This window comes from Sorex fumeus, unplaced genomic scaffold (assembly GCF_029834395.1).
Source record: "Sorex fumeus unplaced genomic scaffold, SorFum_2.1 ptg000098l, whole genome shotgun sequence".
Classification (NCBI taxonomy): Eukaryota; Metazoa; Chordata; class Mammalia; order Eulipotyphla; family Soricidae; genus Sorex; species Sorex fumeus.
This window is the reverse complement of record NW_026606155.1, coordinates 10,516,358-10,530,546: the sequence shown is the minus strand read 5'-3', so window position 1 is coordinate 10,530,546 and position 14,189 is coordinate 10,516,358.

Below are 14,189 nucleotides of genomic sequence, written 5' to 3'. Positions count from 1 at the left end.
GAACAATTGTAAACAACATGTGGCTGATAATATTTACATATTGATTTACATTTTCCACATTTTGAGACCTATGATAGACATACTAATGTCTGGCAGTGTTCAAGCCCATTCTATCCCTTGTTGGTTTCTGGCTACTTATGATTTTTTAATATATTTTAGAATCAATACATTTTAACACACATCAACTTAAACTTAAGTGTCGCATGCAAGGCAAACTCCCTACCGCTGGTAAGAGCGTTTGCCTTGCAAGTGGCCAACATGACCTACCCGAGTTCTATTCCTCCGCCCCTCTTGGAGAGTCCAGCAAGCTACAGAGAGTATCTCACCGTCACGGCAAAGCCTGGCAAGCTACCTGTGATGTATTTCATATGCCAAACACAGTAACAATTGTCACAATGGAGACGTTACTGGGCCTGCTCAAGCAAATCGATGGAACAATGGGAGGACAGTGACAGTGACAACTTAAAACTCATAGCCCCATAACATTAACAGAGAATCAGAAGATTGCAATTCCAATGGTTTCAAAAACTACAGAAAAAATTATAAAGTTAACATTGTCTATGCATAGGTGAGACTGACTGACTGGATTCCACGGGATGTCAAAAGACCGCGTGGCCGCCCACCTTCCAGATGGTCAGACTTCTTTGTGAAGATCATGAACGATCAGTTTGAGGCCCTTCATGTTCCCGGAGCGAACAGATGCCATTGGGCTACACTAGCAAGCGACAGGGACAAATGGAGACGTTACTGGCGCCCGCTCGAGCAAATCGACGACTAACGGGAAGTTAAGTGATTAAGTGATTAAGGTGAGACTGATATGAACATTTTTCATTTGTTTGGCGGATTTTAGTTTGTTTCTGGATTTCACCTGGTTGTTTTTAGGGCTTACTCCTATCTCTGTTCAGTGATCACTCTTAAAAGTGCTTAGAAGACCACCTGTGGAGCTGCGGATTGAGCCTGAGCCAGTCACAGGTAAAGCAAGTACATTGCCTACTCTAGTATTTGGGGTGGGGGGGCTTGAATTATGATCTTAAACTTTATAGACTCTGTAGCACTGTTGCACTGTCCTCTGTTGTCCATCGATTTGCTCGAGCAGGCCCAGTGACATCTTCATTGTGAAACTTGTTACTGTGTCTGGCATATCGAATACCTCACGGGTAGCTTGCCAGACTTTGCAGCGCGGGTGAGATACTCTTGGTAGCTTGCTGGGCTCTCCGAGAAGGGCCGAGTAATCAAACTTGGCTCAGCCAGGTTGGCCATGTGCAAGGCAAATGCCCTACCCGCTGTGCTATCACTCCAGACTCTAGACCTTTGAAAAATTCCCGTTGTTTATGAGCCATTTCTTATGATATCTTGTTATAACAACCCAGAGTAAGACTATATTATACTAGAATATACCATAAAAAAATTGTTCCTCAAGACTATTTTACAATCATAAACTTTCTTGGTGGTGCATAATTCACATTGTTTTTAATAATTTAAACATGTTTTTATCTGTAGTTTAAGAATTTAGAAACAGTTTGATATGTTGCATGGAGATTCTTCACTTTTGGTCAAAGGGCATATACATACATTACGACTTTTAATCTTTCCATGCTCTCATTACTTTATTCATAAAACCAAGTTCCTAACTATCTTGACAATCGCAGGGTTATTCACCAAACGCATGTAATTAGTAAGTGTTCACAAAAATTATTTTCTTCCCATAGATTTTCCTCCTTTTCTAACCTTGTTTATTTCTAACTAAAATTAGGAATGCCACAGTAAATAATAAATGTTCCTAAACTGACCACCAAAAAAATGATTGGCACCAGTTAGTAATAATCATTGAAAGAGAACTCCAAAAAAACCTCATTCACACTTACATACCCATGTATTCAACAAATACCAATTCAATACACACATTTTGTTGGCAGTTTTTTAATATAGTTAAATATGAAATTTTATTCTAGATTTTTCAACATTTCCCTGTAGAAGTAGGTATCTGCTATATCTAGAGCCAAAGCATTCTCTGTAAACAGTTAATTTAGTAGTGAAAGAATACGAGTTAAGTTCAAAGCCCACAACTCAGTGATAGAGTTCAAGGGAATATGTGGGTGGACCAATTAAATGAATTTATGAAAACATTGCATTATTGCTATTTTTAATCTATTGTGACCTGAAGGAGAAAAGAAAGAGAAAGTAAAAGAAAAGAATAATTAGATAGAAAACTAAGCAATGGAGAATTTCAGAAAAGAAAGGTCATATTCAAAGATCATTAATCAGAGACCAAAGAATACTAGTGGACAAAAGAACATAAAGTAGAAGCACAAAATATGAGAAAAGTTGAAAACTGAATCTGTAAAAGAAGCTGGATTTGCATCAGAAAAGATCCGTCTCATAAATTAGAATAAGAATTGCAGATGAGGGGCCGGATAGCACAGCAGGTAGGGCGTTTGCCTTACAGGAGGCCGACCTGGGTTCAATCCCCAGCATCCCATATGGTCCCCCAAGCAGCGCCAGGAATAATTCCTGAGTGCAGAGCCAGGAGTAACCCCTGAGCATTGCTGGGTTTGACCCAAAAAGCTTTTAGTAATTACACCTATGATTAATAAATATGCAATTAATATTTTATTTTATCCCTCACTGCAATGTATGATCATAAGACATGAGGCAGTGGACCTATTTTATCTTTATGTCCCTGTTGCAAGGAGTGGTTCATGAAATCAGTGCATAGTTTTGTTTTCTTTTTCAATTGCCTTTGGGAAGCACTCGGGTGTGCTCAGGGCTTGTTCCTAGGTCTGTGCTCAGGAATCACTACTGGTGATACTTAGGGTACCACATGGGGTTCTGGAGGTCTATGTCCAAAGCAATTGCCCACCTAGTGTACTATTGCTCTGGCCCCTACTTTCTTAATGACTGAGCACAGAACTAATGAGCTAACTTTAATGAACTTTAGGGCAATATTCTATTACTTCAGAATAGACTATTAATGAATATGCATTGTCTGCAGAACCTGAATTATTTCCAGCATATTAAGTTTGGGATAGAAGAACAACACATAATATATTTTAGAGAATGTCAAAACTTTCATTGCTATTGCTATTTTTAATATTATTTTATCTATAAGCTGATAAACTCTATCCTTGTCAAGAATTTATCTTCTTTACATTTTTCGTCTAAGAGGTCAGGAATTAAAGTTTTGCAATATTTGTGATGGCATTATAACTATTGTATAGCACTATTGAAGAAATATATGATATTCTTTTCTTTTTCTTTTAGGCTTTGGATCTAATAGGCTAAAAATACAGGAATCAATTTTGAAAAATTATTATATTTATATTTAAAATGTTGTTCATGATTTTCATTTTAAATTAAACTCAATAATTGTGTCTTGTGCGAAAAAGTTTCAAAATGATTGTGATCATGGTCACAATTCACAGGTACTGAAAACAGTCACTTCAAAGTAAATTTGTAATAACTGTTCAGAGTATTATAGTACAATGAAACAGGAAGTGAAAATCCCATGCTTCTTTGAAATACAAGAGAAATACATGTAATCAGCTAAAGTATGTCCCATTGGGAATTTAGCCAAAGCCACAAACCCATGCAGGGAAATTAGTCTACATCATTTAAACACACTACAATCCAGCTCCTAACAGAGAATGCAGAAACAATTACAATGTGAATACAGCTTGCAGCAGAAAGTATCAAAATTAAGCATCAGGTCTATTACTCTTCAAAATAGTGCTTTCTCTCCTATTTCATCATTTATTTAAGTTAAAGTAAGATTTATTTTAACTACATGAAGAAGTGATTCTGGATATTTAGATGTGGGTGTGAGATGGCTCTCTTTTGAGTGCTTTGAATTTTAAGAGGCAGGTCTCTTTGTTGACTTAATCAACAAGCTAAGCACAACCCTTTTATCCTTCTCAGTAGAAAGCAAAAGCCACAGTCTTCTCTTGTTGATACCATGTAAATGGCTCTCCATTTAGAGATCAGAGTTGGCTGCTTGTAAAGGATTTTGTCCTTGGATTTGCTAATCACGTCAAGGTTAAAAAGTCAAGCTATCTCCTTGTGTGCATCTGGGGAGTTGTTTTAAAATGCTGCATGCTTATATCACTAATATTATTATTGCATACCCTATTATTATCAACATAATTATTATTTCTTAGTTTTACACTACTCCATGTTTTTGAATGCAGTTTAATCCTACAACAGGCTCAACTACAAAATAACTTGAAAATACCATTCCAAGCTATGACAATGAGTTTAACAGCCATCCCCAATTTCCAGTTTGGAGAAAAAATAAAATTCATGAATTCCACAGATAAAATAAATTACACTCAAATGAACAAAGGATGGCTGAAATTAAAGACAATTCATATACTAAAATAATAATAAAAGAAAACCACTTGATCATATTTTTCTATAAAATATATTTACTATCAATTTTGCTTTAACAGAACAAAAAATAAGTTAATTAATTAAAACTTGAATAGCACAGCGGTAGGGCATTTGCCTTGCACGCAAGCAACATGGCCGACCCGAGTTCGATTCCTCCGCCCCTCTTGGAGAGCCCGGCAAGCTACCGAGAGTATCTCGCCCACATGGCAGAGCCTGGCAAGCTCCCCGTGACGTATTCGATATGCCAAACACAGTAACAACAAAGTCTCCAATGGAGACGTTACTGGGCCCGCTCGAGCAAATCAATGATCAACGGGTGGGCCTTACTTACTTAATGTTTGGATGTAATGCTTTTCATTTTTTACAAAATGAGTAACTGAAAGATTACCGAATATGCACTTAAAAGTTGTTTAGATAAAAAAGATACGTTGTTAGGCTGCATAACCCTTAGACCACCTGAACTTCTGCTAAATAAAACAGTCTCAACCAATCAAAAGAAAAATTTTAAAGTCCAGTGAAAACCAGGAAAATATCTGTCTTTCCAAAGCCATAGATTTATGCAAGCAAATATTGTAAACACCTGTCATCAAAAAAATCAATAAAACACCGCTAGTTAGGATCATGATTACTATCATAATCATACATGGTTTGATTAACTTGATAACTATCTTATGAAACCTACGACCTGATTGATAAATATTGGTTCTATTTGATATTTTTGTTATAGCACAAAAAAGTATACTATTTGTTGTATCTGTATAACAGCAAAATTGTTATGTTATTATGATCCCTTAGCTTTTAGACATGAATATAATTTCCTATATGTTATAAACTTTTTCTGAAGATGCATCTAATACTCAAGAACATATATTAGCAAACTTTAATTCCAGCTGCTATTTTGCCATTGAAGATTTATAACTATTATTATTATTTTTTTAGAAGGATATGGTTTTGTATTCTACCTGACTATACTCACAGGTTGTTCCTGGCACTGTGCTCAGGAATGACCTGTGGCACTGCTCAAAAGATCATAGATGGTACTGGAGTTTTGAAATAGAGTCAATGGGATGCAAGGCAAGTGACTGTATTCTTGTTCTACTTTCCAGATCATGGTGATTTATGATCTTGCTGAATTACTTTGTTTTATGAATATGGGCCAAAGTGACTATATTAAAAAGGTGTTGTACAATGGAATACTATGCAGCTGTTAGAAAAGATGAAATCATGAAATTTGCATTTAATTGGATGGACATGGTAAGTATCATGCTAAGTGAAATGAGTCAGAAAGAGAGAGACAGACATAGAATGTCTGCATTCATTTGTGTAATAAACAGTAACATAACAGGAGACTAACACCTAAGGACAGTAGAGACAAGAGCCAGGATGATCACACCACAACTTGGAAGCCAGTCTCACATGCTTAAGGAAAAGGCAGCTGGGATAAAGTAGGGATGGAGGGATTTCTCGGGATGGGTGATACTTGCTGAAAGTAGACTCTGGACCAAACATGATGGCCTCTTACCTGTATTGCAAACTATAACACCCAAAAGGAGAGAGAAAGAGGGAATGTATCTGCCACAGAGCCAGGGTGTGGGGAGGGGTGGGGTTAGCAGGAGTATACTGGGAACATTGGTGATGGAGAATGGACTCTGGTGGAGGGATGTGTGCTTGATCATTGTATGACTGAAACATAACCATTAAAGTTTGTAAGTTTATAATTGTATCTCATGGTGATTCAATAAAATAAATCAATTAAAATAGCAAGAACCTCCAAAATATAATTAATTAAATAAATAAAAAATAAAAAAGCAAAAAATAATAAAAAGGTTTTGTATCGTATATTAATTTAGTGAATTTGATTTTTTAGAAGAGTTAAGTCTCATTTTATACAAAATAAAATTTCTTTAAATATAGAGAAATATATTTAAATTATAATGATTAGAGTGATACAGACTTTTTATTATGTGTTTGTTATTATGCCAAAAGTGGCAAAACATTTTATCCTTTGTATCATTATATCACTTATCTAAAATATTAGCTGAAATAGTTCTGACGCTGAATGTAGTTTATCTTAAAACTCACCAACTCCTATAGATGATGCAGCTTGTTTTTTTAATTGAATCACCTTGAAATACAGTTATATATGGGCTGCCAAGGATTGAACCCAGGTCAGCCACATGCAAGGTTAGTGCTATCCCTGCTGTCTATTACTCCAGACCCCAAATTACATTTTTTTCTGTTTGTTTATTTTTGAATCACACTGGGTGGTATTCAGGGCTTATTTCTGGCTCTATGCTAAGAGATCAGTTCTGGCAAGGCTCAGGGACTGTACGTGGTACCAAGGATCAAATTCAAGTCAGCTGCGTGCAAAGCAAGCACATTACCTACTGTACCATCTCTCAGCCTCTTATCTGTATTGCGAACTATAACACCCAAAAGAAGAGAGAAAGAAGGAATGTGCTGCCATTCACTAAATATCACTGCGTAATGTATCATACCAGTGTTTATATGCATAAATTTATACTGAAAATTCTTATGATTCCTTCATATCTAAATAGAACACCTTTTTACTGCACGAGGCTTCCTAAAGCAAGAGAGCATAAAAATTAAATTGTTGGACCATAAACAGTTTCAAAGCTAAAACTTTTTATGGCCCATGATTATTAAAGTCATCTTCAAAGCTGTATATGTGTGTGTGTGTGTGCGTGTGTGTGTGTGTGTATAATATATATATATATATATATATATATATATATATATATATGAGGTGGAGCAATAGCACAGCAGGTAGGGCATTTGCCTTGCACACAGCTCACCTGGCTGACCCGAGTTTGATTCCTCTGCCCCTCTCAGAGAGCCCCGCAAGCTACCAAGAGTCCCGCCCGCACAGCAAAGCCTAGCAATCTACCTGTGATGTATTTGATATGCCAAACACAGTAACATGTCTCACAATGTCACAATGTTACTGGGCCCACTCGAGCAAATTGATAAACAATGGGAGGACAGTGCTACAGTGCTACAGTATATATATATATATATATATATATATATATATATATATTATAAATATATATCTTATTTGACCATCTATTCAAGATCATACCTTGGGGGCTCTATTAGATAACATTAAAGGAATATTAAGGGCATTTTCTATACTCATGTTCATTTCTCCATAAGACAATTGGGAGTATGTGATTAAAATTAATTTTAATTCAATATGTTTAAGTTGCCATGATCTACAAAGCTATTTATGATTCTATTTCAGGTATACAATATTCCAACATCAACCCCATCCCAGTGTAACTTCTTTCCACCAGTGTCCTGGATTTCCCTTCCCATTTCTCTCCACACCTGTCTCAATGACAGACACTTTTTAAAAATCATTATCCTCCATGCACACTGTTAGGGATGCAATGAGATTCCTCTAGCTTAATCACTGACATTTTGCAGGTAAGGAAACTAAATCTCCAACTACCAATATTAACTCATGAGTCACAGCCTTCTCACTTATTTATGCACTATCAGTCCTGCCCTCAAATTGTTCCTTGGTTTCCGCTTTGCATATTCTTTTCTTGGATTTCCTCCTTTCTTCTTTGTAACAGTCTTTATGTTTATTCTAGAAAATTTCCTGCCAATGTAATTTCTTCTTAGCTTCTGAATTCAAATTCACAGCACATTTTCAACTTCTCTCTTAAAAGAAATCCCAAACAAACAAGCAAACAAACACTGTCCTCCCATTGTTTGTCGATTTGCTCGAGTGGGCCCAGTAACGTCTCCATCGTGAGACTTACTGTTTTTGTCATATTAAATATGCCACAGGGAACTCGCCACGCTTTCCAGGCGAGCGAGATGCTCTTGGTAGCTTGCCGGGCTCTCCGAGAGGGGTGGAGGAATCGAACCAGGCTGGGCCAGGCTGTCCACGCACAAGGCAAACGCCCTACTGCTTAATATGTATTGTCATCTTAAAACTTGTATATAAATGTTCATAATTCTAAAACTCTTACAGACTTGCTCTTACGTCTACATTCTCTCTTGAAGTTCTCTTTCTCCTTCACTTGTTCTCTCTTGAACACATTTGCCATCTTTTTCTCCTCACATTTTACTAACTTTCAGAAACACCATCTTGCTTCATTTAGATACATTAAAAATATATACAAGATTTATTCATATTAAAGTATGCAACAGAAACTATATTTTATCAATAGGAGCATGTGAGTTATAGCCAGCAAACTTAAGGTCACTTATAGTAACCATCCTTAATAGAAGCATTTATGTGATGAAAGATCAATACTACTAAAAGAGTTTATGATTTTATATATCTAATAAAATCCTATTCATTTTAAATTAATATCTAGTATATTTTTAAATGCTCCCAGAAAAAACAATCACAAAGAATAGCTCTACAATTTATACTGTAGAGCTATCACTTAATCACTTAATCACTTCCCGTTAGTCGTCGATTTGCTCGAGCGGGCGCCAGTAACATCTCCATTTGTCCCTGTCGCGTGCTAGTGTAGCCCAATGGCATCTGTTCGCTCCGGGAACATGAAGGGCCTCAAACCGATCGTTCAAGATCTTGACGAAGAACTCTGACCAACTGGCAGGTGAGTGGCCACGCGGTCTTTTGACAGTGGAATCCAGTCAGTAACAGCTCTAGTTCAACGGTCGTCTTTAAATCTCATTACGTGACCAGCCCATCTGATTTTCGACACCTTGGCAAATGAGACAGCGTCCCTGATCCTTGATCGTTGACGGATGTCAGAACTCCGGATTCTTTCTCTCATTTGAGTGAAACGTGATATTCCAAGCATAGCTCTTTCTATTCTTCTTTGGGAGACCTGAATGGCGTTCTCATCTTGTTTGCGTAGGGCCCAGGTCTCTGAGGCATATGTTAATGCAGGAAGAACAGTGGAATCAAAGAGATGTGCCCGGAGCCGGAGGTTCTTCGTCCTCTTAGCTATTTCTTCGACGTTCTTGAAGGCGTTCCAAGCCGCTCTCTTCCTCCTGCGCAGCTCGGGTGCCAGGTCATTTGTCATGTTGACCTCTCGACCTAGGTACACATAGCTGTTGCATTCGGAGATGGTCGTTCCATTGAGAGCGAATGGGGCGTCAGGAACAAGGCTGTTTCTCATAAACATTGTCTTTGTAAGATTCAGCTGTAGTCCTACCTTTCCACACTCACGGTCAAAGTCGGCCAGCATTTGGCTGATGTTTGGTGTTATTAAAACAATGTCATCAGCAAAGCGGAGGTGGTGTAATTGCCGACCATCTATCTTCACTCCCATTCCTTCCCATTCCAGTCGTCGCATGATGTTCTCGAGGGTGGCACTGAAGAGTTTCGGTGAAATGGTATCACCCTGCCGCACCCCTCTCTTGACATCAACAATCACTTCTTTGTAGAATGGTGAGATCCTGGTAGTGAATCCGCAATACAGCTCACGGAGGATCCTGATGTATTGGGCTTGAATACCCTGATTGGCTAGGGCTTCAATGACCACTGTAGAGCTATAAATGGAGTGACATGCAATGACTATTTTCATTGAGTGCAGTGGGATATCCGAGTAAGTAAAAGAATCTGAAAATAAGTGCATCTATTCAACTTACTATGAAATAAAAGAAATGAGATATTATGGTTCTCAAATTATCAAGAAAAATACAAAAAATGGAAATAAGACAAAATTTTAAAATTTAATATAACAACTTTTAAAAAATCCACGTAGAAGCAATAAAAAATTATGGCAAGATCTTAAAATAAGCAAATTCTAAGGAAACAAATTGATTCCATATTCAATCATTATGAAACAGTAGATATGTAAAAATTAAATGAATCTGTGGTCATGAATGGTAAACAATGAACTTTAATATTATTTGTTGCAGATAACTAATTAAAATCATAAGTTCCTTCTGTTTTCTAGACCTGATAAACTCACAATCAGATCATTGAAGTATAATAATCCAAATTTTTTATTACAGAAAAATAAAAATCTCTTGAGCTGGAGAGACAGCATGGCTCGTAGGATATTTGTCTTGGATGTGGCTAATGCAGGGTCAATCCCCAGCATCACAAATCATTCATCAAGCCCTTTCAGAAATGATCCTGAACACAGAGCCAGGAGTAAGACCAGAGCACTTAGTGTGGTTAACACCCTACAAATTGCATATATAATATTTTATAAATTTTATATTTTTTCTTATTTATAAGCGATGTGATATTTTTCTATAAACATATATGTTGTATTAGCTTGCAACATAGAATTCTATTAAAAATGATAGTCCCTGCTTTGCTTTTATTTTGGAAGTTGGGAGAATGAGAGGATAATTAGTTGTTACTTAACACTTGAAGTATCTCTATGTGGTACAAAAACATCCTTAGTTCCTCTTATTGGACATATAAACTGTTTTTTTATTGTCTATATTTTTGTTATTTGTTGTTAGTCTGTCATGGTGCTAAACAACATAACTGATTTCAAGAGTCCCGAACCTATAAGTCAATTAAGGGTGAAAAGTTAATTGGGTGAAAAATTAATGAATGAATGCTGTGTGACTGTCTACTTATTGACCATTCCCACATCTTTCCTCCTTATTTTTCCACCCTGTTCCCTTGAGCACAAAAATAATGAAATTAAGTGAATTTATAACCCTAAAATGACTTCCAACTATTCAAGTGAAAGGAAAAGTTGACCGTTTCTCAATTGAAATCAAAAGCTTTTTCAAAAGATTAAACTTTCAGAATCACATGTCAAAAGTCAAGAGAGACCAAGTACTAGACCATTTGTACCACTTATGCAAGTTGTAAACGCAAAGAAAACTGAAAGAACTAATCCTGCAAACACAGACATGATAAGAAAAAGTAACAGCCTTACTGCTGATATAGAGAATGTATCCATGGTTTAGATCAAAGATCAAAGAAGCCACAACATTCCCTGAAGTCTAACCTAATCCAGAATAAGACTCTCTCTATCCCTCTTCAATTCTGTGACGGCCAAAGGAGATGAGGAAACTGCAGAAGAAAAGTTTGAGTTAACACAGATCTGCTCATTAAACTCTGGAGGGTAAACTGTCTCCACATAAAAATGCAAGATGATGCAGAAAGAACTGATTGAGGAGGAACTGCTACAAGTTTTCCAGAAGTTCTTGCTAACATCATTGATGAAGTTGGTAGTTAAATAATTTATGTAAACAAAATAGCCTTTATAATGGAAAATGTCATATAGAACTTAAATTAGAAACAGGGAAGAAACTGTTGTCTGCTTTTATTTTGTTTTATTTTAGGGGGCCCCTTCTAAAGATTGTTTGGGAGGCCCTGAGAGCACATCAGGAAGCCAGCAGTTCAATGCACAGCCTCACGAGTGGTGCAGTTCAGGCCTGCAATGTCAAAATTCTCCTTAATGATGCAATATTACCAGTGGCCTCCAAGATCAAACACGGTGGTACTTAGGGAAACGAGGGGTGTTGTGGAATAAACCCAGGTCAGACACATAATACGTATATACCCTAAGTGATGTACTATATTCCAGTATCAACTAATGCCTGATTTTAAAGCTTTAAAGTATAAGATGACTGGCCTATAAAGTACTAAATCAACTTTGACTTTAATTTTAAGTTAATGTTCATCTACCAGTCCGGTCCCATATTTTAAAGTTCTTAAGAATGAAGTTATGTCTACTTTCCCTGAACTCTCTAAATGGAATTATAAAACCCAGATGACAGTGCATTTGTTTATAACATGTTTTACTGATTTTTAGGTCCACTACTGAGTTCTACTGTTCTGAAGATCTATGATGAAAATCTAGAGGAAGAGAAGAAGACTAATATTTCTATATACTTGTGAACACAACGTTCATACTAAAGTTCATAAATCAGGAAGTAATTTAGACTATTAAGACTTATTGTTTCAAAAGTATTGCAAAGCAACAGGGATTGATTCTTCTGATGAATCTGCATTAGGTAAATTGAAAGCCCGCTGCAAATAATTCCCTATTCTAGATAACACTAATGATACTCATGATTCATGGATTCAGGTCAAAATATCAATATTAACAAAATTTGAAGAAGTTCACTTCAACCCTCCTTTTGACCGGCTAAAGATTTCATGAGTAAATAACACTGCTTATGTGGTAGAAATAGCAAGAAATTAGAATTTTTAAAGAGTCTAAAAAACTATTCTAGTCCAATGATAAAATTTTAATAGATGAAAAGTTTTTTTCTCCCGGATGAGCAAAGAAAGCAATCATTTGAAGTGGAATATACTCCAGGGGAAGATGCTGTGAATATTATTGGAACGACAGTAAAGGACTAGACTATTAGAACATCATGGCTTCAGAGGACAGACTCAAATGCTTAAAGAAGTTCAATTATCAAACAACATTACATGTTTTCAAGAAATTGTCCACGAAAATAAGAGTTAATAAATGCGGCAGTTGATTTCATTATTTTAAGAAATTTTCATAGCTACTCCAACTAGCAAACACCAATCTGAGAAATCAGCAATCATTAATCTCAAAGCAAGACACTACAAAAAAAGGTTAGGACTCTGTGAGCATTCAGATGATGCCTAGCTACTTTTAGGCAAAAAAAATCATTTAAATAAAGATATACACATTATTATTTTAGACATTCTAGTTCCCATGCTTATAGATCACATATAATATATGATATGTCATATATATTATATATCACATATATTATAAATATTATATGAATATACATATGTGTGTATATATACAAATATGTGAATATATATGCATATGCATATAATTTTACAAAGGCTAAGCTGAGTACCTTAACATTTCATTTGGACACAGAACAATATACTTAGTTTTTTATTTAAGCTTATCAAAAAGATAAGATTATAGATTCAGTATAAAATATGATGGAAAACAAGTCAGTTATGAACTGAATTGATATTGTTCACTATGTTATTAAGAATAAATATCATGGTTTCTTTTTCCATCTGCATTTATAATAACAAGATTCATACTTGAACCACAATGATTACATAATTGCATATACAGGCAAGAATATGCTTTCTCTTGTTCTTTAGGTATATCAAAAATAATCAAAAACTAAAATTAGTTAATCTAGTTGTTTACCGTTGAAAAAGAGAAACAGCGATCACTGAAAATCAAGTTGCTTGAGCAAACTACCTGTCAGCAAAACATTCTGCTAAGCATTTGATTCTAGAACCATAAGATGAAGTTTAAAGTTCGCACTGGTTTATGATGCCTTAAAAAGTCATGGTCCCATGGGAATCATAGACAGTATTTTGAGAAACACTGGACACAGATTTAGACTTTGGCAGAAACTTTGATATGTCTGCTTCAGAGAATATTGATTTGTTGTATATCACACATTTGATGTCACAGAATAGAAGAACAATGACCAACCTGGATGAAACTCATGGTTTCTAAATTGAACCACTTCAAGCAATTTTCTCACTTCCTCAGTTTTGTCACCTACAAAAGGTCAAAAGGACATGAGGAGATAATGTCTGACCTCTGTCTTTATAGAATTGTTTAGAATCCAAATGTGTTTGGTCAGTTAAGTGGGAGGATAGTACAGTAGATAAAGAACTTGTTTTGCATGTAACTGAGTCCTGATGGATATGGTCCCCCAAATCAAAAACCTACATGTGATCCTTCAAATGTTTGCAGGAACAAGTATGTAAAGTACAAACCATATAATGATAAAACCCAAAGATATATTTTATGTTATGAAATTTAATCTTCCTGGGTTATGGACAGCAGCGAAAGTTCAAAAATTTATGATTTTTGCAAGAAAATCTACAAATTTAGTAGTGAGAA